This window comes from Desmodus rotundus, chromosome 8 (assembly GCF_022682495.2).
Source record: "Desmodus rotundus isolate HL8 chromosome 8, HLdesRot8A.1, whole genome shotgun sequence".
Taxonomy (NCBI): domain Eukaryota; kingdom Metazoa; phylum Chordata; class Mammalia; order Chiroptera; family Phyllostomidae; genus Desmodus; species Desmodus rotundus.
The window spans coordinates 109,281,640-109,306,685 of record NC_071394.1 but is presented as its reverse complement, the minus strand read 5'-3'; the positions used below and the strand labels follow the sequence as shown (position 1 = coordinate 109,306,685).

General features: G+C 39.5%; 1 non-coding gene across 1 annotated transcript; it reads right to left on the bottom strand.

Moving 5' to 3' along the window:
- Positions 1 to 9,088: 9,088 nt before the first annotated feature.
- LOC112310004 (U1 spliceosomal RNA) lies at positions 9,089 to 9,247 on the bottom strand. The gene has a single exon (XR_002975329.1). It is a non-coding gene; the product is annotated as a U1 spliceosomal RNA (small nuclear RNA).
- Between the last annotated feature and the right edge of the window lie 15,799 nt (positions 9,248 to 25,046).

The window sequence follows — 25,046 nt, the reverse complement described above, 5'->3', positions numbered from 1 at the left end:
TCTGATCCCTTTCATCCTCTGTAGCCTCTCCCCGCTCCTTGTCTACCACTCTGGCATTCTTGTAGCTTTCTGAATGGGCCAAGTTCTTGTCCCTGCTTATAAGTCTCTTCCATCTTCCCTCACTCCCTCAGAAAAGCCATCCCTTACCACCACAGCCTTCTATATTGGTGCCATACTGTTCCTTCATAGATCTTGACCATGTGATAGTTTGTGCAATGTATGTTTTCCCTACTTCATTGTAAGCTCCGTGACAGCAGAGATCTTCTGTCTGGTTGAATGCCAAATACTCAACACCAGACACAGTGCCAGATTCACCACACTTACTTTAAAAATGAATAGAATTGATGTTTATCATAGCTCAATCTCCCTCTCACCAATTTTTCAAGATATCTTATTCTTCTACTAGAAAATAGAGGCTTTGATCCTAGCTGTTGATAATTTCTATTTGGCTATTGAAAGCACTGCATTCTACTAAGTTTCCTGCAACTAGGGACGAGGTGAACAGCAAATTATTTTCATGGTTCAAATATACAATATACTTCTGTACAAATCACTTTGAGAAAGTATGTAATAAGAATATATTGAAAGATTTTAAAAACATAGCCTGTAACTACTCCCTCTAGGTTTAGATTCTCAAGAAAGCAATAAAATCCCCAGTAGTACTGAACCCTGCGGAGACGCCACAGCTCTGTCTCAGCTCAGCCAGCAACTTGGAAGCCCTGGCAGCACAAAGGTCAGAATTTCCACAGGGCTGATTATGTCTACATTTTAAGCCAAGAACACTTCCATGGATCAGAGGGTCCCTTTCCAAAGGTAGTGTTATCTCACTAGGTGACTGGGGTTGGGGGTATGGGTGGGGGTGGGGCTGGCATGGGAGACTATAAAGGGATGAAGAAAAGGAGTAAAGTGGTCCAAAGACTCAGAAGATTCAATAAATTCTAAGGGATATGTCAATCAGGATTTGGTCAGAGAAGCAGAACCACTAAGAGAGGAATATACAAGAAGTAATTTATTTAGGGATTTGACCTTTCACAATCATGAGATTTGGTTATACAGTCTCTGCCAGGCTGTATCTGGTGTTAGAGCCTAAAATTTCAGCAAGTAGCCCGGAAGGGAAGATGAATACGAAGCAGCAGTTCTCAATCAGGGCCGATTTTGCCTCCACCAGCCCCACCACACCCAGAGGTCATTTGGCAATGTCTGGATGTCTGGCAACATTTTGGGTTTTCCTAACTGGGAGATGAGGTATTTGTATCCAGTGGGTAGAGGCCAGGGATGCTGCTAAATATCCTATAATGCACAAGACTATTCCCCACAGTGAAGAATTATCTGAACTGAATGGTTAGAGTACTAAGGTTTAGGCACTCTAATGTAAAGTGAGGAACAAACAGGCACCTGTGAGTGTACTCTGGAACCCAAGAGTATGGACTAGAATCAGTGTCTCTTACTGCTTCCAATTTCAGTAATGCAGGTGTCCTGGTGGTGTTTTTTGTCACAGAGTGAGTCATGCACTTGGCTCATATGTCAGGGAAGCCAAAGAAGGATCCAGGGGCAGGTGGGAAAGCTGCAGGCTCAGCTGCTGCTCCACACCAATGAGGTGGGCCAGCAGATTCAACAAAGTGTGTGAGCTGCACGGGCGCCTGGCGCCTCTGCACCTATGACTCCTGCAATCCCCCAACTCCGTCCCCTACACGTAAAAGCAATATGGCCAATGCTTTCAAATCTTGAGCAAAAATAATCTTGTTGCTCACCTTAAACATAGAGGGAAGAAAATTCTGGAAAATGTAGCTCAGTATTGTCAAATTGACACTTTATAAAGCCAGCACAAGATTAACGTGGAAGAGTTGTCTATTAGTCAGGGTCCTCTAGAAAAGCAGACCCAGTACGGTGTGGAGAGATAGATAAAGAGACTGATCGACTGAGGACTCATTACGAGGGATTGGCTCATGCAATTATGAAGGCTGACAAGATCTGCAGTAGGCTGGAGACCTGGGAGAGCAGAAGGTTTAAGTTCCAGTCTGAAAGCTGGCAGGCTCAAGAACTTAGAAAAGCTCACGTTTCAGTTCCAGCCTGGAAACAGAAATAGATCAATATCCTGACTCAAAAGAAGTCAGGCAGAAGAAATTTTCTCTTACTCAGCCTTTTTATCCTATTCAGTTCTTCAACTGATTGGATGAGGCTCACCCACATTAGGGAGGGCAATCTGCTCTAGTCGGTCTACCCATTCAAATGTTACTATCATGCAGAAACACCCTCATAGACACACCCAGGTTAATGTTTGCCCAAATATCTGGATACTTCATAGTCCAGTCAAGTTGGCATTGTTGGGGAGGAACAAACTTTCCTCTACCCTCAAGATTCTTCATAACCAAGCTTGTTTAATAATCAAATACACATGCGACAGATTAACACGGGAACTCTGCAGACATGAGGGAGTCAGAGGCCCCACATGCACAAGAGGTTCAGAGACAGAAAGGAAACACGGGTATGTAAGACTTCCTGAGCTAGGGATGAAGTAAGGGGCCTTGGGGGCTTCCAAAGGTCACTGGAGGGTGATAAGAAGAGCAGACCTTTAGTAAACAAGTTTTCTCTGCCCTACAGATACGTCAAAAGAAGTTACCTCTGATAATCTCTTATGAGCAAATCCTGTAATTCAAATTTTTCTAGGTAGTCAAGTGTGGTGTCAGTAGGGGAGAAGTTTCTCTTGAGCCTATGGCAAAAGTTGCCTTTAGCTCAAAACAATCTGCAGACCACAGAAGCACATCTTGGGGTGACTCATTCTGGACTCCCACAACATGTAAAATTAACCATCTTAAATCGCTTACAGCATTTCCTAGATTGTATATCGGTAAACACAGGGAGCCAGAGAAGGGTTCCTCTTACCAGACATCCTGTAGACCTTGAGTTTGCTCTTTTATTGGAAGGTGAGTTGTTCACCAGACTTCTAAACAAGATACTAGTTCTCCTACATCAACATCTTCTTAAACCTTCCCTGGGTTATTCCAGAAATGACATTCTAGTATGATGTACTGCAGTGAAAAACAAATGGATCTTTTTTCTCCTTAGGAATAAAGATAGAAGTAAAAATTTCAAGGACAAATACTTTAAGTGTAATCAACTCTTCAAGATCATTTTTTACCATCAAAACTTAACTGAGCAGCAAAATAATAAACCCTAAAATCTGAAACAGCAAGAACCTAAAGAAGGAAAAAAAGAGCAAAAGACAACCTCTGTTTTTACTCTAATCACAACAGATATCACTATATTCCACTGGAGGTAAAAAGCTTTGGAGATGAAAATCCCCAGAAAAACAAAATCTTTTCTCCCCTACTTTTTATGAAGGAGAAAATGAAATTTTTCTGAACTTCACTAGTCACCAAGAAAAACGACATTATATCTAAGAAGTTTTTTAAAATAATATCACATTAAATAGGCTAAATAAAAGACCAAAACATCAATTTATAAAACTTCACTTTTCCATGATATTAATAATTTCTGAAGTTACCGTGTATCTTAAAACCTGAAGGTCCTCTGGCAACTCCTGAGTTTCCAATTGAACTGAGCCCAGGATCTGTTAGCTACTACTTTTTATAAATAAATTATTATACTCCCACGGAATAAATTCACTTTCTCCAAGAGCCACGGAAGTGGACTGGAAAACACTATGATCTCTAATTAAAGAGTATCTATCATAAGAAGTACCTAATATAACAGGTGAAAGCTGTTTCAAACCAATGTGAAATATCTCTGCTTTTAGGACAAGAGTTCGGGATTCTGTAACTAATGAGGAATTGAGAGTTGAGAAACTTGGATTTAATTTTTGGCTTTGCCACTTATAAGCACATAACCTTGAAAGGAGCAAGTGGAGTGCTATGGATTATTAAATGGTATCCCCCCCACCCCACACCAAATTCCTATGTTGAAGCCCTAACCCCTGGGGTGATAATATTTGGAGACAGGGTTTTTGGAGATACTTCTATTTAGATGAGCTCATGAAGGTGGGGCCCTCATGATTGGATTAGTACCCTTATAAGAAGAGATACCACAAAGCTTGCTCTAGCTCTCTCCCTATCCCTCCCCCTCCTCCTTCTCTCCATTTCCCTCTCCACCCTTCCTTCTTTCTCTATCAGCCATGTGAGAACACAGCAAGAAGGCATGTGTCTGCAAGCCAGGAAGAGAGTGCTCACCAGAACCCAGGCATGCTGGCACCCTGATCTCAGACTTACAGTCTCCAGAACTGTGAGAAAATTAATTTCTTTAAGCCACTCAGTCTACGATATTTTGTTGTGACAGCCCAAGCTGACTAATACATGGAGGCATTAAACTTCTCTGAGCTTCAGTGTCTCATTTCTAAAACTGATATAATTATAGCTAAGCCATAGGGTTATTGAAAGATTCAATGAAATAATAAATTATGAGAGCTTTTAATAAACTGCAAAGATTAATACAAATGCATGGTCTTGTTCCACTATTCCACATTGTTCCATATTGTAAATAATTATGATAATTACAATAATAATAATATTAGCTGCCATTGATTGAGTTCTTACTGTATGCCAGGCACAATACTTACTAAAGACTTTGCAAGAGTCATTAAGGGCTCTCTTAATGAGAGCCCTGTGAGGTAGGTATTATTTTTACTCACATTTTACAGATGATGAACTGAGGTCCAGAAAGCATAAGAAATTTGGTTAGGGCCAAGTGATTATGAAAACGTAAAGAAGAAAAATATCTTTTTCCTTTTACATTTCCAGGTTCTCATGGGTCTCTGTAACAAAAGACAGATTACCCTGAGAAAAGCACACACATTTATTTAATACAAGTTTTACATGATACAGGAAACTTAATAGTGAAACGAAGCCTGGAAGAACTGGCTAAACTCAAGTGTTTGATGAAGAGTGGAAAGCACTGGAAAATGTGATAGGACAAAGTGTAGTCAACTGCAGCAAATAAGACCTGTTTGTTCAGATTCCTCTCAGAATCCCTCTACCTTAGAGACAAGGATGCTCCCTTCTTTCAGGTTATAGGAAGAGTGCCTCTCACGTAAGGGGTTATGACCTACTGTTCCAGAACCCCACCAATGCTGTTCTGGAACAGCAGCGGGACTCAACTGCCCGCTGCCAAGAAGCATGACTCCCAATGCCAAGAGTTTGGTGAAAAAGGAAAGGGGTTGTTTATTTAAAGGTTATACAGATTTAGAACAATGGCAGGTTTCTGCCATTAAGTCTCACTCCTTTAAAAATGTCCTTAAACACACAGTCCTGCCTCCCTGGGCCAAACCAGGCCAGTTTCAGAACACACCAGAGGTACCGTCTTTCAGAAAAGCAGAAGTCTGTGGCTCAGCATTCCTGGTCAGTTCAGCATTCCAGGCATCTCCCACTAATCCGTGTTTGGTTAGGCAGGTCCTTGTGATTCCCAGCACCATCAGCCGTGCTACCATGTTCTCCAGGCAGGTTTCCCAGCAGATCTCCTTTTTCTTACTCCAGCTCTTAATCCAAACCCGCGTGGCACTTTCTTACGCACCAGACCTCACGGCAGACTGGGGAATCCTTCTACATCCTTTCAAACCACGTGGTGTTTACCCTTGTGGCCAGCTTAGGCCACATGGCTGAGTCCTCAAAGGAGCAGACTAGCCTCTCCCTCACTACTGGCAGCATGACAGAATCTTCTGTTCTTTCAGAGCATCCTTATTTTTAAATCCTGACCTGGAGCCTCCTACATGACCTCCTATCTAGCTCCTCCCACAATGTGCTACATTTGCCAATTTCCTCATAATGTTTACATTCTTTTGACTGCCATCTTTAGTCAGGGCAAGAGTGATTCAGTGACGCAAGCGCCTCCACCTCTCTGCCTCTGCCGCAGTTGCTGTACACACCTCCGGCTACATCAGGAGTCCCTGAATACTCTGGAAGTCAGTGTGCCTTTTGCCCAAGGTAGTAGCCCGCTTCCCTTCAGGAAAGACAGGGTTATCACCCTGCCATTGTTATGAAAAGCATCTTAAGCCATACGATTTGCTTCTCCCTTTCCCCCATCCATGGGCTGTGGGGAATATCTCCTATTTCAGGGTCCTCTTGCTTTGTAACCCATTTCGCTACTTCAGGTAAAAGTCAAAGAGTTGTACTCATGGTTTCTCTGATTCCTTCAGTGTAAAATATTCCATATGCCAAGGTGCTAATTTTAGGGGTAGCGTGTCCTCAGCAGCATCAAAAACCATATGGAAAGTACTATGCTAAAGAGAGAAAATAACCAGTGTGCTTTGAAAGTACAGGGAGGTAGTAGTTATTTCTGACAAGGGTGGTAGAGGTAGGAGCAAGGGGCTTTAGAAGGTCTTCACAAAGGGAGAGAAATTCAGGCTGGGTCTTGAAGAATTAGTAAAGGTTCATGTAGCACGCAAGTGAAAAGGGAATGAAAGAGACTAGTCAGAGAGAACATCAAGAATGACAGGGTGGGAGTGAGAAAGTGCACAGCGTTTGCGGCAGCCACAGGTACAGGAGGTGGGGAGTGGCTGAAACCAAGGAGGGGACAGACAGATGGGAAAGGCAAGTAAGTGGGTGGCAGGAGTCCTCAATGGCCTGACAAGGCACTCTAGCCAAGAAGGGTCAGGCCTGTGGGCTTACGTCTGAGGCTTGTAGAAGAAGATCCTAAATAACCCTCAATGATTCCTGACAGAACCCCCACAAAAGGCTATCCTTTTATACAGATATAAAAGGATAGAGAACTGGTCAACAGGTCTCATATGCCCAACCCAGTACTGGCCCACTCAACAGGACTGTCTGGCCCATAGAGCTAGAAATAAACACCCAGCTCTAACTGAACAAAAATACAAGTGTTTTGTTTTTTTTTTTAATTAAATAGTTTCACTTCACCTCACCTGAACTCACATTACATATTTCATTTTGTCCTGCTTGCCAGAAATTGATCCGGGAATGTGGGAATTTACTGATAAGATGTCTCTGTTGGAAGGAAAGCAGAAATGCACACTCTTTTGTGTCCCCTTATCACGTTATTTTAAAACATGAAGGCCATTTCTTAAGGGGAAACTCAACCTGGGTATGAATTTGTACCCAAAGGGGTAAGAATGATGTTGAAGGTTAGAGTTTCTGCATAAAGCTTCAAAAATCAAAATCCTAGCCTAGATTCTGAAGTCTAAATATGACTATTTAAGTAGGAAGTTTTCAGTTCCTAATTTCCCACCTCCTTGAGCTAAAGGGGGTCCAACAGTTTAAATCTGAGATTCTCATAAAAATACCCAATGTATATTTTTATATGGATTAAAAGAGACTAGAAAAAAACATATATATTCAATTTATATATGATAAAAAACATTATTAATATTTCTAAATAAACCATTTTGCCCTGAGCACTAGTTATGAATTACACTCACCTAGTGACCTAGTTCTAAATCCTTTATTCCCAAGTGCACATGCAACAGTAAATAAACCCTGCTAATTAATCCTGCTGTCTTGTCTGCAAGAGATTTAGAATAATTAGAGGAAGTAAAATTTGCCTTGTGCATGAATTCAGAGCAGACCATGGGAAGACACTTATGTTTCCATTGCTTGCTGTTCTAGAAATCTGAAGAACAGGCAAGGGGCTGAAGCGTCATCTGAAAAACACATCAGGTGCAACTCGGGAATGCACAGAGCCTATGCCCAAGGCTCTTTCAAGCCGTTTCTCCCTGTGCTGAAATCCATCCAAAGTGAAATCAAGACCACAGCAGTCACTAACCTCTGGGAGGTGCAGGAGTAAGGTCCGATCCTCATACGTCAGCAGTCATGCTCAACCAGACTAGTTCACTGCCCATGGAGTGAAAGCAGGAAGTTTTCATGCCCTTCCCCATTTACTGTTCAAATAATTCCTCTGGCCTCTGACCCGCACTGTGGATCATTAATCGGTTACGGACAATGGGCTTCTCCCTTCCTTGAAGTGAAATGCCCAGTGGTATTCCAGTGGTAATGCCAGAAGAGGGAATTCATGAGACTCCCCTTCATGAGCACCAGTCCCCATGGAGTCTTGATTTCAAATCACCAACTCTAAAGCAACTCTTTCCAAGTTCTCAGAAGCTGCCTGTGCCACCCAAGCTGAGGGTCTAGGAGAAACCCCCTTTTGCCAATGACTGCTCAGTAATGATGGGAAGTTTACATGGTTATTCCAGGTAACTATGTAGACCCCAAACAGGTTACTCGACAGGCTACTACTATACAAAAGGCCAATTTTTCTGTAAAAAGAAAAACAAAACAAAACATCCAGCCCTTGTCATAATAATGCCATCCTAACAAGAATCTTAGAATATGAGATTAAAAAAGTACTTCCAATATTACCCTAAGCCTGCCATCTTACAGATAAGGAAACTGAGGCTCAGCAAGGCCACATCATTTACTTGAGGCCCTCCAGGCACTGGAACAGATATCTCCAGGTCCCGGTCATTTTTCTGGGGTTCTAGCTAATACACAGGTGAGAAGCACAGCTACAGGTTTAACACAGCCTATTTTCCCAGAGCAATTTGCATCCAATAATAATCCATAAAACATTTTTTACTAAAATATACATGTTAAATTTTTAAAAAGTAAAACAAGACTCTTTGAGGAAAGTTCACGTTTGTGGTAGTGTTTAGTAATATGTTCCCTAACCATAAACGCGACAGCTGCACTATCAATATGGTAGCCACTAGCCACCTGCGGTTGAGCACTTGAAATATGGTTAGTCCAAATTGAGATGTACTGTGTAAGTATAAAATACACCCTTGATTTCAAGGACTTGGTTCAAAAAAACAAACAAAATCCCTCAATAATTTCTTATGGTTACTGTTGAAATAATATATTTTTAAAGATTTTATTTATGTATTTTTAGAGAGGGGGGAAAGGAAGGAGAAGGAAAGGGAGAGAAACATCAGTGTGTGGTTGCCTCTCACGCGCCCCCCCACTGGGGACCTGTCCTGCAACCCAGGCATGTGCCCTGACTAGGAACCCTTTGGTTCGCAGCCCACACTCAATCCACTGAGCTACATCAGCCAGGGCAATATTTTAGATAAATTTGTTTAAATAAAATACATTATTAAAACTAATTTCACCTGATTCTTTTTCACTTTTAGGGGAGAGCGTGAACACAGTCCCCCACTACCACAAATTATGCAGTCAAATTTCCCACATTTGGGGAAATCGCAGGGGTCAGCACACCTGGAATGCAATGGATAAGCCTTGGGAGAACCACCTTCGTGATCATGGTGTCTACCCTGCCAGGTAAGTAATCTCTTTCACTTTCTTTAATGTTGCTACTAGTAAATGGGAAATTATATTTGGGGCTTGCTTTACATGTCTATTGGACAGTGGCTGGACTAGTAGGTACATATTGGCTGTTCAATAGTCTCTCTTCTTCCTAGCACAAAGTATGACCGCAGGTTCCTGCCCACTTTGAAATTAGGTGTAGCCACATAATTTTCTCTGGCCAATGAGATGCAAATGGAAAAGGCATGCGTTCTGGACAGTGAATTTAATTGCCCGTGCAAGACACTGCACTGCCCTTTAAGGGAATTGTGGGAGTGAATATGGAAAATGAACCACTGTCAATGCTGACTATGAGTTGAAGCCCCTGCCACTTCACCTCAGATATAGAATGTGAGCTCAAAATAAAAATAGTCAATTGAAATTTGGGGATTGTTCATTCCCACAGCATAACCTAACATATTCTTAAGTACTGCTTTCTGGTGTAAAGGTGTGCAGAGAACTATCCCATAAAAGCATTTCCCAAACTTGCCTAAATGCAGAACACTGTTGAAAATGTAATGTTTTGACAGGATAGTAATTAGGGCCCATGAGATAAAATGCATACTTAGAGTATATTAGTGAAGACAGCAAAAATAGCTCATACAGATAAATTGAACCAATGATCTAAACCTGATTTGCATATCTTATTATTCTTAGAATAAACCCAAAATAAATCATTGTATGTTAAGAATGAACAAATCAAGCTTATTTTACTTTTTAGAATTGTTACAAACATGTTTCTTTTTTAAAATATATTTTATTGATTATGCTATTACATTTGTCCCATTTCCCCCCCTTCATTCCACTCCATCCTGAACACCCCCTCCCTCCCACATCCCCCCCCTATAGTTCATGTCCATGGGTCATACATATAAATTCTTTGGCTTCTACATTTCCTATACTATTCTTACCCTCACCCTGTCTATTTTCTATCTACCATTTACGCTACTTCCCCTGTACCTTCCCCTCTCTCTCCCCCTCCCACTCCCCTGTTGATAACTCTCCATGTGATCTCTATTTCTGTGGTTCTGTTCCTGTTCTAGTTGTTTGCTTAGTTTGCTTTTGTTTTTGTTTTAGCTGTGGTTGTTAATCACTATGAGTTTGCTGTCATTTTTACTGTTCATATTTTTTATCTTCTTTTTCTTAGATAAGTCCCTTTAACATTTCATATAATAAGGGCTTGGTGATGATGAATTCCTTTAACTTGACCTTATCTGAGAAGCACTTTATCTTCCCTTCCATTCTAAATGATAGCTTTGCTGGATACAGTAATCTTGGATGTATGTCCTCACCTTTCATGACTTTGAATATTTCCTTCCAGCTCCTTCTTGCCTGTAAGGTGTCTTTTGAGAAATCAGCTGACAGTCTTATGGGAACTCCTTTGTAGGTAATTGTGTCCTTTTCTCCTGCTGCTTCTAAGATTCTCTCCTTGTGTTTAATCTTGGGTAATTTAATTATGGTGTGCCTTGGTGTGTGCCTCCTTGGGTCCAGCTTTGGGACTCTCTGAGCTTCCTGGACTTACTGGAAGTCTATTTCCTTTGCCAGATTAGGGAAGTTCTCCTTCATTATTTGTTCAAATAAGTTTTCAATTTTTTGCTCTTCCTCTTCTCCTTCTGGTACCCCTATAATTTGGATGATGGAACATTTAAAGATGTCCTGGAGGTTCCTAAGCCTCTCCTCATTTTTTTGAATTCTTGTTTCTTCATTCTTTTCTGGTTGGATGTTCCTTTCTTCCTTCTGGTCCACAGCATTGATTTGAGTCCCAGTTTCCTTCCCATCACTATTGGTTCCCTGTACATTTTCTTTTGTTTCTCTTAGTATAGCTTTCATTTTTTCATCTAATTTGTGACCAAATTCAACCAATTCTGTGAGCTTCCTGATTACCAGTGTTTTGAACTGTGCATCTGATAGGTTGGCTATCTCTTCCTCGCTTAGTTGTATTTTTTCTGGAGCTTTGATCTGATCTTTCATTTGGGCCATTTTTCTGTCTTGGCACACCTGTTACATGAAGGGGCGAAGCCTTAGGTGTTCATCAGGGTGGGGTAACACTAGTTGCTACACTGTGACGCTATAGGTGGGGGAGGGGTCCAATAGGCAGCAATGGCACTTGCTCCACTCTCTGCCCATTTTCAGTCACTCCCTCCACTACCCACAATCAAATTGGGCCCTTCTGGTGCTGCTTCCCAAGTGGGTGGGTTTGTGTACGTTCTAGGACCCTGTGGGTCTCTCCAACAAACTCTCCTGTGAGGCTGGGAGTTTCTCCCACTGCCGCCTCAACCCCACAGGTGTTTTCAATCAGAGGTTTGAGGCTTTATTTCCCCGCTCTGGAGCCCTAGTTGCAAAGTCTGTCACCTGGTCCACCAGCTGCAGCCTTGCCCACCCCACTCCACAATCCACCACCTCACTGGGTCCACCAGCCGCTGCCTTGCCGTGAGTCCTCTCTGCCCCTCCTACCAGTCTGGATGAATGTTTTTTCTTTATCTCCTTGGTTGTTGGATTTCCACACAGTTCAATTTTCTGTCATTTCTGGTTGTTTTTTGTTTTTAAATTGTTGTCGTCCTTCTTTTGGTTGTGCGAGGAGGCACAGTGTGTCTACCTACGCCTCCATCTTGGCCAGAAGTTTTGGGTTTTTTACAAACATTTTTCTATAAAAATAATAGTTTTGTGACTTTTTAAAAATCATGAGCCTGCTTTAATATCAGAAACAAGGTTGCTGATCAAGGACAGCATATAGTCTCTTCCTAAATGTTGCCTTAACTGCGTTATAATCTTTTTTAAAAATCACATTTTCCAGAAACAGAAAAACAATATGATCACTGTGTTTTACTATACTTGGGGACTACTGAAGCAGGCTTCTCCAAAATTCAATTGTTTCATCCCAGATAGCTCACTTCCTTCTTCTTTTTTTTTTTTTTTTTAGAAAGCCAAGTATGATTTTTCATTTTAACTTTGAAGCATTCACTTTTTGCTTGCTTTAGAGTCTATGAGCTCTCAAGACTCTGCTTTTTATTTACAACTTTCTTCTTTCAATCTCAGATCCACTGAGAACAAATGTATGTGGTATATTTTTACATACAATCAAACCTAAGTATTATTAGAAATTAATTTCTGATTGAGATATATCACAACCACATTTTTGGTATATTCACAAGCTATGCAATTATTACTACTAATTTGAGAATATTTTTATCACCCCACAAAAACCCCATTCCCATTAACAGTTACTCCCCACTTTCCAATCCCCCAGTTCTGGGCAACCTCTAATCTATTTCCTGTCTCTATGGGTTTACTTTTTCTGTATATTTCTTATAATTGGAATTTATACAACATGTGGTCATTTTTGTCTGGATCCTTTACTTAGCATAATGTTTTCAAGGTTCATCCATACTATAAGCATGAATCAATATTTAATTACTTCTCATGGCTGAATAATATTCCATTATATGATGGCCATAACACATTTTGTTTATCCATTCCTTAGTTGATGGACATTTTAGTTGTTTCCACTTTGGGATATTATGAATAATACTGCTGTGAGCATCCATGTACAGGCTTTTCTGTAAAAATATGTTCTCAGTTCTCTTGGGTCAAATTAAAATTTTAAGGCAAAAAATAACTTTTAAGACATAACACAGACTCGGGTGAATTCTGCCCTTGGAGCAAAGTGCGTATTAGATATCCTGAATCTATACTTTAGGCATGAGGTGAATTCCTGGGGGACAGGGGCATGCTGGGAGATTTTGAGCTGGCTTTTTTTGGTCCCAGTTTGTTCCAGGAAGGAGCTTTCTCCACAAGCCCTGGCCACTACCACCACCCTCTACAAGGTGTCCACACCCCACTTTGCATTCCAGGAAATTCCCCGAGCATCCTGGATCCACTTGTGAATTAGAAGGCAGCCCTGAACGAAATCTCAGAGCACAGATGACTGTCACTTATGCTGGGTGATTGATGAGCATTGTGCTGGCAACTCTCTATCAGCAGTCCTCTTTGGACCACAACAGGATGCCCAGACAGGCCTGTAATTGTTTAGAGGGTCTCCTAGGACTGGAAACATACTGTGCTGATTTCCATGGGGGTTTACAGTCTCTAACTTGTATTTTGCACCCCTTTAGAATGGTTCCTCCCAATGCTTCTTAATATTATTTCTCCTGATCCCATGGGGTTTTTAAAAATCTATTGTGCCTTTTACTACCCCTGTAATTGACTACCTTTCACTAGTATATTTTGAATTCAAGACTCAAATAAATCATTTTTTTTTCTTGTCTTCTGTGCCTATGTCCACCCAGAGAAGAGGGTAGCTGATGTCTGGATGTCTGGGTTGGGGAAAGGAAGAGGAGAAAGGCCCAAGAAAAAGAATTTGATTTTAACATACAACTCTGTGGAGTAGAAGATGAGAGGTAAGAAGAGCACTAACTGATCCTTCTCAATATTACCCTGCAATAGCAGTGTTCTCAGTAATGCCATGCCATTTCTTAATAATAAATTATTCCATGAGACTAAGAATAACTATAGGTGTGATATTTTTTTAGATGCTTAATAAAAAATGCACTAGTATCAATTTTCCCCCCACGGAATTCTATTGATGCCTGGCACAACCTTGGCCTTCTGTGGGACCCAGTTTTGGAAATGAGACACCCCAGTGCATATAACCATCAAGTATCTGTTCTGGGCTTCATATCATTAAATACCCTTGATTAGTGACACACTACACTTCATTGGCCAAAGCAAATCACACAACCATGCCCAAGTTCATAGGGTGTAGATGTATAATCCTCTCATGGGGAGGGGTACCACAGTGAGGGGCCCTGAATCTGAGTGAAGAATAAGTCAACTACAGGACCAGAGCCAGCAAGCCTTACAAATCTTTGGATGCTTGCGTGAGATCTAACTTACCAAGTCATACTTTCTCTTCACCCTCATTGAGTTCTTCTTTGAGATCATTTGGTTCCATTCTTACTGGGACCACATCTCCTGGTAAAAAGCCATGACATTATACCCCACCATCTTTCTCTAACTTTGAAATCTCAGAAAGTAGGGTTTGGGATCTCAGTAGGGATCTCAGACTCTTTTTCTGACAATACCGTTGGCTCCTTACGCAAAATAGCCTCCTTCCTCCTCTGCACTGGGTTTAGTATTCTGTTGACTGCCTGTTCTGCTCCCTACTCAGAGGCAGTGTCAAGGGCAAGACAGCCATCCCAGCAATGGGCTACATAGTTAGCTTCAATCCCAGGCCAAGTTGTGGAAGGGCTCCAGAAGTTTGAGCCACCATTTTTTTTCCTGCTCATGACTTCCTCCATACAGCGATGTTGACTAATGGAAAAAGCACCACATTTTGGATAGGATAAATTAACTAGTCTTAGCAGAGTAATAAGGTGACGGCACTCAACAAATTTTCTCAAACATACATGCCTGTGTTTACATGTTTATTCTAAATCTAAAACCCTCCCTTTCCTTGATCACTGTATACATTAAGATTGCACTTACCTGCAAAAGCAGAAGCCCCCTGAAAATGGTGACTTAAATAACTAGGTATGTAAGGGAGCTTTTTTCTTTTATGTAACATTACATTCTAAGTTAAGCAGAGCTGGTACTGAAGTTCAATGATGCTAAAGCTATCAGGTTTTCTTCTCTTCTTCTACTCCTCCATCTTTAATGTAATGATTTTCATGTCTGTGTTTGTCAATTCATGGTCCTCCAATGTGTTGCTGCCCCTCCAATCTGACAACCATGTCCAAGAAGGAAAAGAGCAAGAGACAATGGGCTTTCTCTTCTGGAGGCTTTTCCTTTTCATTCAGGAAGTGGCACACTATGGGCTCCCCTGCTAAAGGGCTTCTACCTGTATCTTACTGACCTGAAGTGTGTCATTTGGTCCCCTAGCTATAACAGCCTCTGTAGTTAAGACGGGTAACAAAGAAGGGGGTTTGAGGCTGAATTTAGGTCAGCCAGCCTACAGCATCTTTCAGAATCCCTTCTTGGTGTGGAAGAAAGAGGTATCCAGGCCAGTGATGCTGCAATCACAACCAGTGAGGGCCCAGCATGGATCAGAGGCCCTTCTTCCCCCTCCAACACAAGGCCTTATAAAATCTCCATCTACCAGCTGCCACGTTTTAGAGAAAATAGGAGGGAAACTTTAATCTGATCCTGGGACACAAATTGAATGAGTTCACCCCAAAGGGGACTGTTGACATCAGAAGAGACTGAAATATTGTCAACAGGGCAGATGAGAACTTGTCTCCCTCTCATTCACACTGTACTCAATTCCTCACAGTTTGTGACCCCATGGAGACCTATTGAAAAGTTAAATTTAAAGAAGCTACCTTTCCTTTGTACATCTGAATGTAGCATGGATAAATACTGGACCCAGGTTAGCACTTATAATATCAACAGCAGTGGATTTATAAAGATGAGAAATCTGTATCTGCTGCCAATCCTGTGATAGGAAGGTGTGGTATTTATATAACATCGTGTCTTGAAGCACTTTGCTAAAACAATAGTGTTTATTTACTTAGTATCAGGAGTACAGTTTTTGTGGCCCTAATGTGAATTCATAAGTGGCAACTGTTTCTGCTTGGAATCAAAACAAAAAGTGCACTCCTTTTATTGTTATTTTGGATACATCTGTGGTCCAGTTGCAACATCTGGAAGCTGTTGAATCTAGATCTTTTTACAAACAAAAAGAATTCTAATATTAATTTTGTTTTTTAAAGGGATGGATATTTACTTAAACTGGGGCTGTTTGATGTAAAATGTTCAATGTCAGGGAAAAACCAGATTTGTCTAATTTGTGGCTTGAAACAAAAGCTTTTGTGATACTGGATTCTGAGGAATTTTGTTTTTACTTGTCAGACTGCACAAACGCCCAATAAACATTTGAATGGTCTGTTAACAAAGTAGCATTTCTTTTAAACAGTAAACACTAATGTCAAGAAAATCCAAATGATTTTTAAAACATAGCCAAGCAGGTTTTTGTTCATTTTTATAATTTGGTATCATGTGTACAGAAAATTGTGTTTAAATTTCCTATGAGATTAATATTATTCCATGCTAAGAGGAAATAAAAATCCAAAATTTCTACTGTACAATTAAATCCAAAGTTGAGGTCTCTAATGCTAAAGTTTATCTGTAAGCATATCCTTAGACAAAAGCAGGGAATTAAGAAACATGTATTAAATGGCCAAGTACATATTTTTTCCTGATCACCTGCTTTCAAATTAACTTTTTTTCTTTTAACATTCTGAAAGTAATTCATGTCCTATGTGGAAAATCTGAAAGATTTTGATTACTATGATGAAGATAGACAAATAGTACTACCTTTTGGAGATAACTTTGTATATTGGAGTATATCTCTTAATTCTTTTGTCAATTTGGTATATTTTAAAAGATTTTAAATTTATCAAATGAGCAATCTGAGTTGCATTTTGCTAATCTGGTAGATTTTTATCTACTTCTGGAACAGTTAGAAATATTAACTAAAGAAGAGCAACCGACTAATCAATCATTCAACAAGTATTAAGGGAGTTCATCACATCTTGTGATTAATACTAGTTTAAGAACTATGAAAAATAAAGTACACAGTCAATTTCTTCCTTATGGAATCTATAGGCTATGTGTAAGATGAGACTAGCATGCATGAAACAATTCAAAAACAAAATTGGACAGTAAATATTATAATACTTATTATTTTAGTGATTATTAATTGAGACCATTTAAGAGAGTCTGTAGCCTAATTAGGGTTCGTGTGATTCAAGAAACAGAAACCCACTAAAGGGAGACTTTATTGGAAAGATGCGGAGGTATTTCATGGAGTGTAAAGCACCAAGGCATTGGAATCAGGAACTACTGATTCTTGAGCTCTTAATTCAAATTCTAATGGGAGAGAATTTGACTGACTCAACTTTGGTCAATGTTCATTCACATACAATCAACTGGAGCCATAAGAAAGAGGTCATGTGACACCTCGAATTGCCCAAAGGGCAGACACGGTTGACACTTATGTTATAGCCATCTTCTCTTCTTCCTCGATAAAAGAACCCACTTCTTGTTTCAGGCAGGAACGTGCTCAGGCCCAGAGGATGCATCCTGACTGATCCAGGTCGATTATTATGGATGTATTTCCCTTTGGCCAGATAAGCACTTAGCCAGATGCTCTTTGAGATGGAAGTGGATACATAACACAGTTCTGGCCAATGAGTATAAAAGGAAGGCTATAAGGAAAGATTTTCCTCCCAAATAAATATAAAAACAGAGAACCTTCCTTCCTCCCACACTCTTAACTCTGAGAGTAAGTCATGCTTTGTGGGACCAACTAAAGAATCCCAGAGGCGCTAATTCAGAGCCCTAACATCATTGAACCTCACCACCAATGCTGGAACTGCTTACATCTAGACTTCATTTTAATTTAACTTTTTAAAAAAAACTCAGTATTATTTAATCACTTTTAATTAGGCTTTTCTGTTACCTCTATCCAAAAAGCATCCAAAATGGTAGTCATCTCTTTGGGGGCTGTGGTAGGAGCAGGTTCTTGCAGAAGGGGTTACGAGGACAGGAAGAAAATTTTGGCATAGCTAGCACAGTTTTTTACAGTTCAGGCATGGTGTTAAGTACAACATACCTATCCTTCCACCTAGGCTACCCTCCTACTGATCCCCTAAGGTGAAACAGTTGTACCCACCTTTTATGGGGGAGAAAACCGAGCGTCAGGGAGGGTAAATGACTTGCCCAGTGTCATTAAGTGCTAGAAACAATACAAACCCAATGCAAATCCGAAGACTTGATACACTCCTTCTCCACTTTCACATGTGTTGTCATCCAAAATTGCACATAATGTACTTTAGACACTGAAATGGCTATGAGAGAGGAAAGTAAAGGTGGGATAGACAGAAAATTACACACATCAGGGGAAACCTGACAAGACCTTCAATAACAGGTAGAATTGAGAGAGGAAAAGCACAGCTAGAAGGGCATGCTGAATGAAAAGAATACAGAAGGTAGAATGAGAATGGAACATTCATGGGCAGTCTAATGATGGCTGTGTAGGGTGAAGTCGTATGTTAAAGAGTTCTAAGAGCCAGGCTGAAAAGGTTAAATTTAACATGATGAAACTGGAACTAGGAAACCCTGGATGGTTTGTGAGCAGAGCAAAACAGCGATATAGTGACGGTAGCGTCTGATGGACATTTAGGTGGCATGGATTCTAGTCAGATACCTATTGGGATCATCGGGCACAAAATGAAGAGAACATGGCCTCACTTTTTTTTTAATGAAGGATATGTCTTATGGTCTAGAAGAAAGTGGTGGGGATCGAAAGGAAGGTCTGTCAGAGAATCCATTTAAAGAGAAACAAATGGAATTTAATGACTGACAAGATATGGGAAATGACAAAAGAATGTTTCCTTCAATTCTTTTTTTCTTTCTTTCCTTTTAAAGTATGTGTATTCTCTTCTTTTCTTTCTTCACTCTGTGATTTTCCTTCAACTTGTGTTCTACTCGTCTGACTTTTCACTTCCCTACTTTGTCTGTGTTGGCCAGAACGGTAGCTGCAGCTACACAAAACAAAGCATCTGCCAAAAGGGAAGCCATGGTGGTTCTGTAACAGATATTTTTCGCAGTCAATTCCACATAGGACAAAGGAAAAATGCTTACAGCGGAAAAGAAAACATCTTTTTGGGGTGATAGGAAATTAATTTATATTTGTGTTCATCAAATTGTTTTCAGAGACTTTCCTGCTAAGCTCTAAATACCTGCCTTCTAAATGTTGTATTTATTTACCTGATGTCTCACCTCTTTTCTCTATAGTTATTGTCACTCTAAATTGAGAGGACCCAGAGCAAGAACAGAACTTCAAATGTTGTTAGACTTCAGCACATTGTTGCCCACAGCAGATTTCTCTGAGATTTTCCACACTGCCTAAAAAAAACCAAACCACGATATATAAAATAAAACCTCTTCAGAAATCACAGGTCCTAACATTTCCCCATCTCTTTGGCAATTCTTTGAGTTCCTAAATGTTCTTTGAAAATGAGGGACTGACAGATTTAAATAAGAGCTCTTATCTGGTTTGTTAGGAGGATGTCCAGGAAAGAACTGATATTCAAAGATTCAACAGTTGGTGTTTATACCAGAGATTTCCTCTCTTTTGTGGCTTACATCTCACCAGTTTAGGGAAATTCTTGGAAATGAATGTAACTCCGGTTCGTTACACTGGACTAGAATTTCAAGGAGGCTCCAACACCGATTTTCCCTTTGCCCAAGGGGCTGAGGAGGAAAAGAAAGGAAAAAGCCAGACTCCTGAAAACAATATAAAAAAAAAAACAAGCAACCCAAAAGAAAAATGGCCAAAGCCTATGAACAAGGCATTCACAAAAGAGGAATCTGACCAGCCAGCAAACAATAGAAAGAGGCTCAACTCCATAAGCAATCAGAGAAAGGGAAAGTAAAATGAAAACCAGATGCCATTTCTTGCCCATCAAGATGGCAAATTAAAGTGTGAATTATCAATATTGGCAAATGAATAGACAAATGGGACTCACAGCTGTAAATTAGTATCTATTGGCACAGCACTTTAAAGGGCAGTTTCATGCTGTCTATTAAAATTTGAATTGTGCGTATCTCGTGACCCAGCCACTTAACTTCTTGATGTTCAATGCAGAAAAATATTCATGTGGTTCCAATTAGATGGGTTCATTATATATTGTTTGCAACAATAAAAAAATGAAAAAAAACCCTAAATCTCCATCAGCCAGGGAATGGCTAAATTACAATGTATATGTCCACGTTATGTAAAATTATGCCACAGTTAACAGGAACTAGGTGGATCTAGATATTTACATTAAAAGTCTCTGAGTCATATTGTTAAAGGAAAAAAATCAGGTTGCAAGATGCATATAGTATAATAACATTTGTATTAAAACACACAAAAATATTATGTATTCTAATACAGATGTACTCTGTAAGTACAAATATATAGCATAAGTATATACCTTTTACAAGTACACTAAAAGGAGTACGTATTGTTCCATCGGTATAAGCACTTTCTGTAAGTACATATACTAAATATTTATACAGAGGTGAGCAAAAGTAGGTTAATTAAAATAAAAAATACATAATAAATAATACCACAATAAACTGTTTCACATACTCACAACTGTAAACCTACTTTTGTACACCCCTATATAAGTATAAAAGGGGATACTTATAAAAAAGGTCTGAAAAGATTTACACCAAACTAGCAACAGTGGGGAGGGATCTGAGATGCAGAGTTGGTGGACATAAGGGAACTTAAACCTTACCTTTAATGCTTGTAATTATTTTAAGGAAGGGAAACATATTCATGTATTCTCAAAAATGGATAAGAAAAAGAAAAAAATTAAACATAGAATAAAACTATGAAAATAAAGTTGAGAGTCACTAGGGATGAGGAAAGGCACATGTACAAATTCTACCAGCTTTTCCTCCCTGCTCCTCCACAAGTGTTAAACAGTTTCTGCTTCCCTGATTTGCAAAAGTCTCCTCACTAATGCATCCACTCGGAAAAAGCCATTTCAAAGAGATTGGGATAAATAGATGTCTGAGTAGGGAACCAGAAGTGTGGACCAAGGCTGGAGATGATGACCCCACTTATTAATGCAAATATATCAGAAATGACTAAAAAACTTTTTTAAAAAATTAGAAAACACTCATAGCCTCCCTTTTTATTTGGCTACTTATATGGAAACCAGGGATTTGATACATAACTTGTCCCACTATCTTAGCCCTTTCTTCCTCTGGGTAGTTTGTTAATACAGCACAGTGGTTAAGAACTCAGAAGCTAGACTGGGTTAAAATCGCCACTCTGATATTTACCAATTATGTAATCTCAGACAAGCTATTTGACCTCTCTGTACCTCTGCTTCCATCTCTATAAAATGGGGATGATGATAATAATAGTACCTATTATCGTTATAAAGATTAGATAAACTAATAGAAGTAAAATGATTAGAGTAGTACCTAGTACACAGTAAACACCATTATCAGTACCAGTGTTTATTGTCATTACTGTTACTTTTAATAAGTCAATCATTTTTCAAAGTTATGTGTTTAGGCAGGTCTTACGAAGCCGTTGTAAAGATTAGGTCAACTTGGTTCAGACCAACCCCAAAATTCAGGCAATTTGCCCAAGAGATCAAGTGTTGGATGAATAAACTATTATGCAGGTCCTAGGGTTAGAGGTGCACAAGGAGAGTTTAAGCAACATTGCTCAGTGGACGGACATCTCTGCAAGTATGCACGAGTGCACTCCAGTTGCGTGTTGCTATGCTGGGCCATGTGAATACAGGCCCCATAGAAGCTGAGGCACCATACCTTCAGATTTAAGTGGAATTGGCTCAAACTCCAGCCCACATACAGTGGGAATAGCATATGCCTCTTCTATCTCTCTAGGATTTCTGGGAGTATGATTTATGCTTTTCCAACTCACTTTGTGCTCTAAGCTTCTGTTCCTGCTGAATTATTTCGTCTGTGAATCATCTTGCTGCCCTGAATGCAGTCCTGCCTATAACATGTTGCTACAGAGAGGAGAAAGAGACCTTTTCCTTGACATCCCTCACAAAACACTACTGGCACAAAGCTTTTGTGCAGTAGAGGGGACATTATGTTGTGGAGTCACAGAGCAAAGCCATAAATCTTTTAGCTGTGAGCCCTCATCTTAAAAGTTCTCTGGTTGCCCTCACTCATCACCCATTTCAGTCAAGATTCTTTGTTGCAAGCAACAGACCCATACAGTTTGGCTGATTTAAGCAGGAAATGAATCTCAGAAAGGACTGAATAATCAGGCTAGGAATCTGTGTCTCCAAGAATGACACGTGGAATCATGCTGCAGAACTGGTCCAGTGAAGAAACTTCAGCTGCCACTGCTGGGCACTGAATTGCAGCACAACTTGCACAACTGACAGCAGTGGACATGACTACTGTAACTGAAGTCATGGCTGCTGCTGCTGTTGCCATCCTTCTCCAGAGTGTATTCTCTGTGGTCACTGCTTTGTGGCATCATTAGTCTCATATTCAAAATTTAGGTGAGTATATCTCATTGGTGTTGTCTAGGCCATATGCCAAGCTCTTGCTGCAAGAGAGGCTGGAAAAGTAGGCTCTCTGTAAGGTAGGCATTCTCAAATCCAAACATGCAAGGTATTTACGGCAAATTGTTTAAGTCAGTGCTTCTTGGACCTTAAAGTGCTTATGAAGCATCTGAAGGTCTTATTGAAATGCAGATTCTGATTCATTAGGTCTAAGGCAGGCCTGAGATTCCATAGCACCCAAATGCTGCAAAGCTGCTGGTCTGGACCACACAAAGTAGCAAAGCTCTATAGCAAAGAGTTTCAAATTTGGTTGTATATTGGAGTAACTTGAGAAACATTTTTCAAAAATACTGATGTCTGGGTTTCACTCTCAGCTGAGTTAATTTGCCTGGGAATACAAACTTTTAAAAGCCTATGGATGATTCCAGTGTATTTGGATAGCATCTTTCAAAGAAAGCTGCAACTTCGTGTCACTTTGCAAAATTATTTCTTTCCTCCATATTCCCAGATTTCCACTTTTTGAGCCTTGCTTGGTTTCCCCCTTCAAATTCAATTACTCTCATTTATAATGCAGAAAACTTGACACTCCACCCCCTACTTCCTTGAATCCAACTCTGCATATCCAAAGACCAGATAAAGAGTGCCTTCAGTCCAGTATTCTCCAAAAAGTATGCTCCCTGTTGCCCTGGGAGAGTGTGATCTGAAGAGATCCACAGATAAGCATTTAAAATCTTACTAGTTATACGTTTATTTTAATGTGTGTTGCTAAACAATGCAACTAGCACAACAAATGTGATTTCATAAATATTGTATAGGAAAATACTGAGTCAGTTTTTTTTAAATTAGGTAAGTAATAATGTAAAGATTCAGAGCAGATACAATAAAAATCATGAAAATGGTTTGCAAATAAATGAATTTTGAGAGTGCTTATACTAATTGGAGTCCCAGGCTTTAGGAGCACAATAGAAATGGCTTAAAAAAAAAAAAAGTGTCATTTTTTTCCTTCCCATCCTATTAGCCTGTAAAACAGCAATTTTCAACCTTTTCCCATCTCATGGCACACATAAAGGAAGTACTAAAATTCTGTGGTGCACCAAAAAATATATTTTTTTGCTGATTTGACAAAAAAAAGGTATAATTTTGATTCATTCACACTGGACTGCTATTGTTGTGTTGACTGTTGTCATTTTTTTTTTTTTTTTTGACAATCTAGGCAAAAAGAGGTCAGTGCCCCTGACTAAATAGTTAAGTACTGCATGCTTTAAAAATTCTTGCCACACACCAGTGTGCCACTGTACTCTGGTTGAAAAGTCACTGCTTGCTCTGCAGGGGTGTCCAACCTTTTGACATCTCTGGGCCACACTAGAAAAAGAAGAGTTGTCTTCGGCCATACAGTAAATATATTGTGACATGTAATCACAAAAAAAAAATCTCATAATGTTTTAAGTAAATTTGTGATTTTGTGTTGGGCCACATTCATAGCCATCCTGGGCCACGTGTGGCCTGCGGGCCATGGGTTGGACACCACTGCAGTCTAAAAGGATAAGGAGGCAATAGAGAGGTTTATTTCTCAATTTATATGAATTTGCTACCAATCTTAACACATTGAAATGATTACAGTCGATAGTAATCTCAAATAACAATTTTTTACTAAGTAAAGATTTCTTGGGTTTTTAAGAGAATACCACCAACCTTTGAAAAAGGCATGATCTAAACAAAAATGACTATAAGAATTGCTTATGGAACAAGAAATACAATAACTAGTTTAAATTCTTTAACCAATTAATCTTTGACCAAAAAAATGAGTGAATTTTTTTAAATTGTTGAAAGCTAATCCACAAATCCAGAGAGCCCAAAAACTCCTAAGCAAAAGAAATTTTTAAAACTTTATACCCAGTCACAACATGGTGAGATTTCAAAACGACAAAAAGAGGTATTAACCAGAAACTAGATTAATAGCAGATTTCTTAGTAGCAACAGAAACCAGAAGGTAATAGAACATGTTCAATATAGTGAGAGAAAATAAAAGACAATTATAAACTTATTATAATACTATATCCAGTATAATTACATTCAATAAACAAGGGCAAAATAAAAAAATTTCAGGTGGGAAGAACCCTCAGAATTTTCCACATCACATTCTCATTAAAGAAACTTCCATGGAATTTACTTCAGGCACAAGGAAATGATGTCTAATTTAAAGGAGGAAAAGAGGATAGAACTAAGTAGTGAATAACAGTGGCTTATAAATTGGGAGGAGGGTGTGCAGAGGAAAAAACATCCTAAGGCCTTTGAATTATTCAAGAGTAGAGTAGAGATATTTATTATTTCGGACTTTAAAATAGTGGAATAATTACCTCAAAATATTCATAGAGTATATTATTCCAAATAAGTTGAGAAAAAACATATACCAAACACACACACAGGCACACACCAAAAGAGGCCTTTTCTCTAAGTCTGATATTTTAATCTGTTTTTGTTGTCTGCCATTCTCATTTATGATAATAGAATTTTGTAATTTTTTCATTATGAGCTTCTTTTTAAAGAGTCCTTTTCTTATGAAAATCCCTTTCAGCCTTTACGGAAAATGTCTCCCCGGGTTGTTTTTATGTTTGTTTCTGCCTTGCAATCCAAATATATCTTCTCTGGGATCTTTTTGAGGAGTAAGTGGGGATTGGGGAATAAACTTCTAGGTTTTGAGATTCCAACAAAACATAAGTATTCTTGTAAA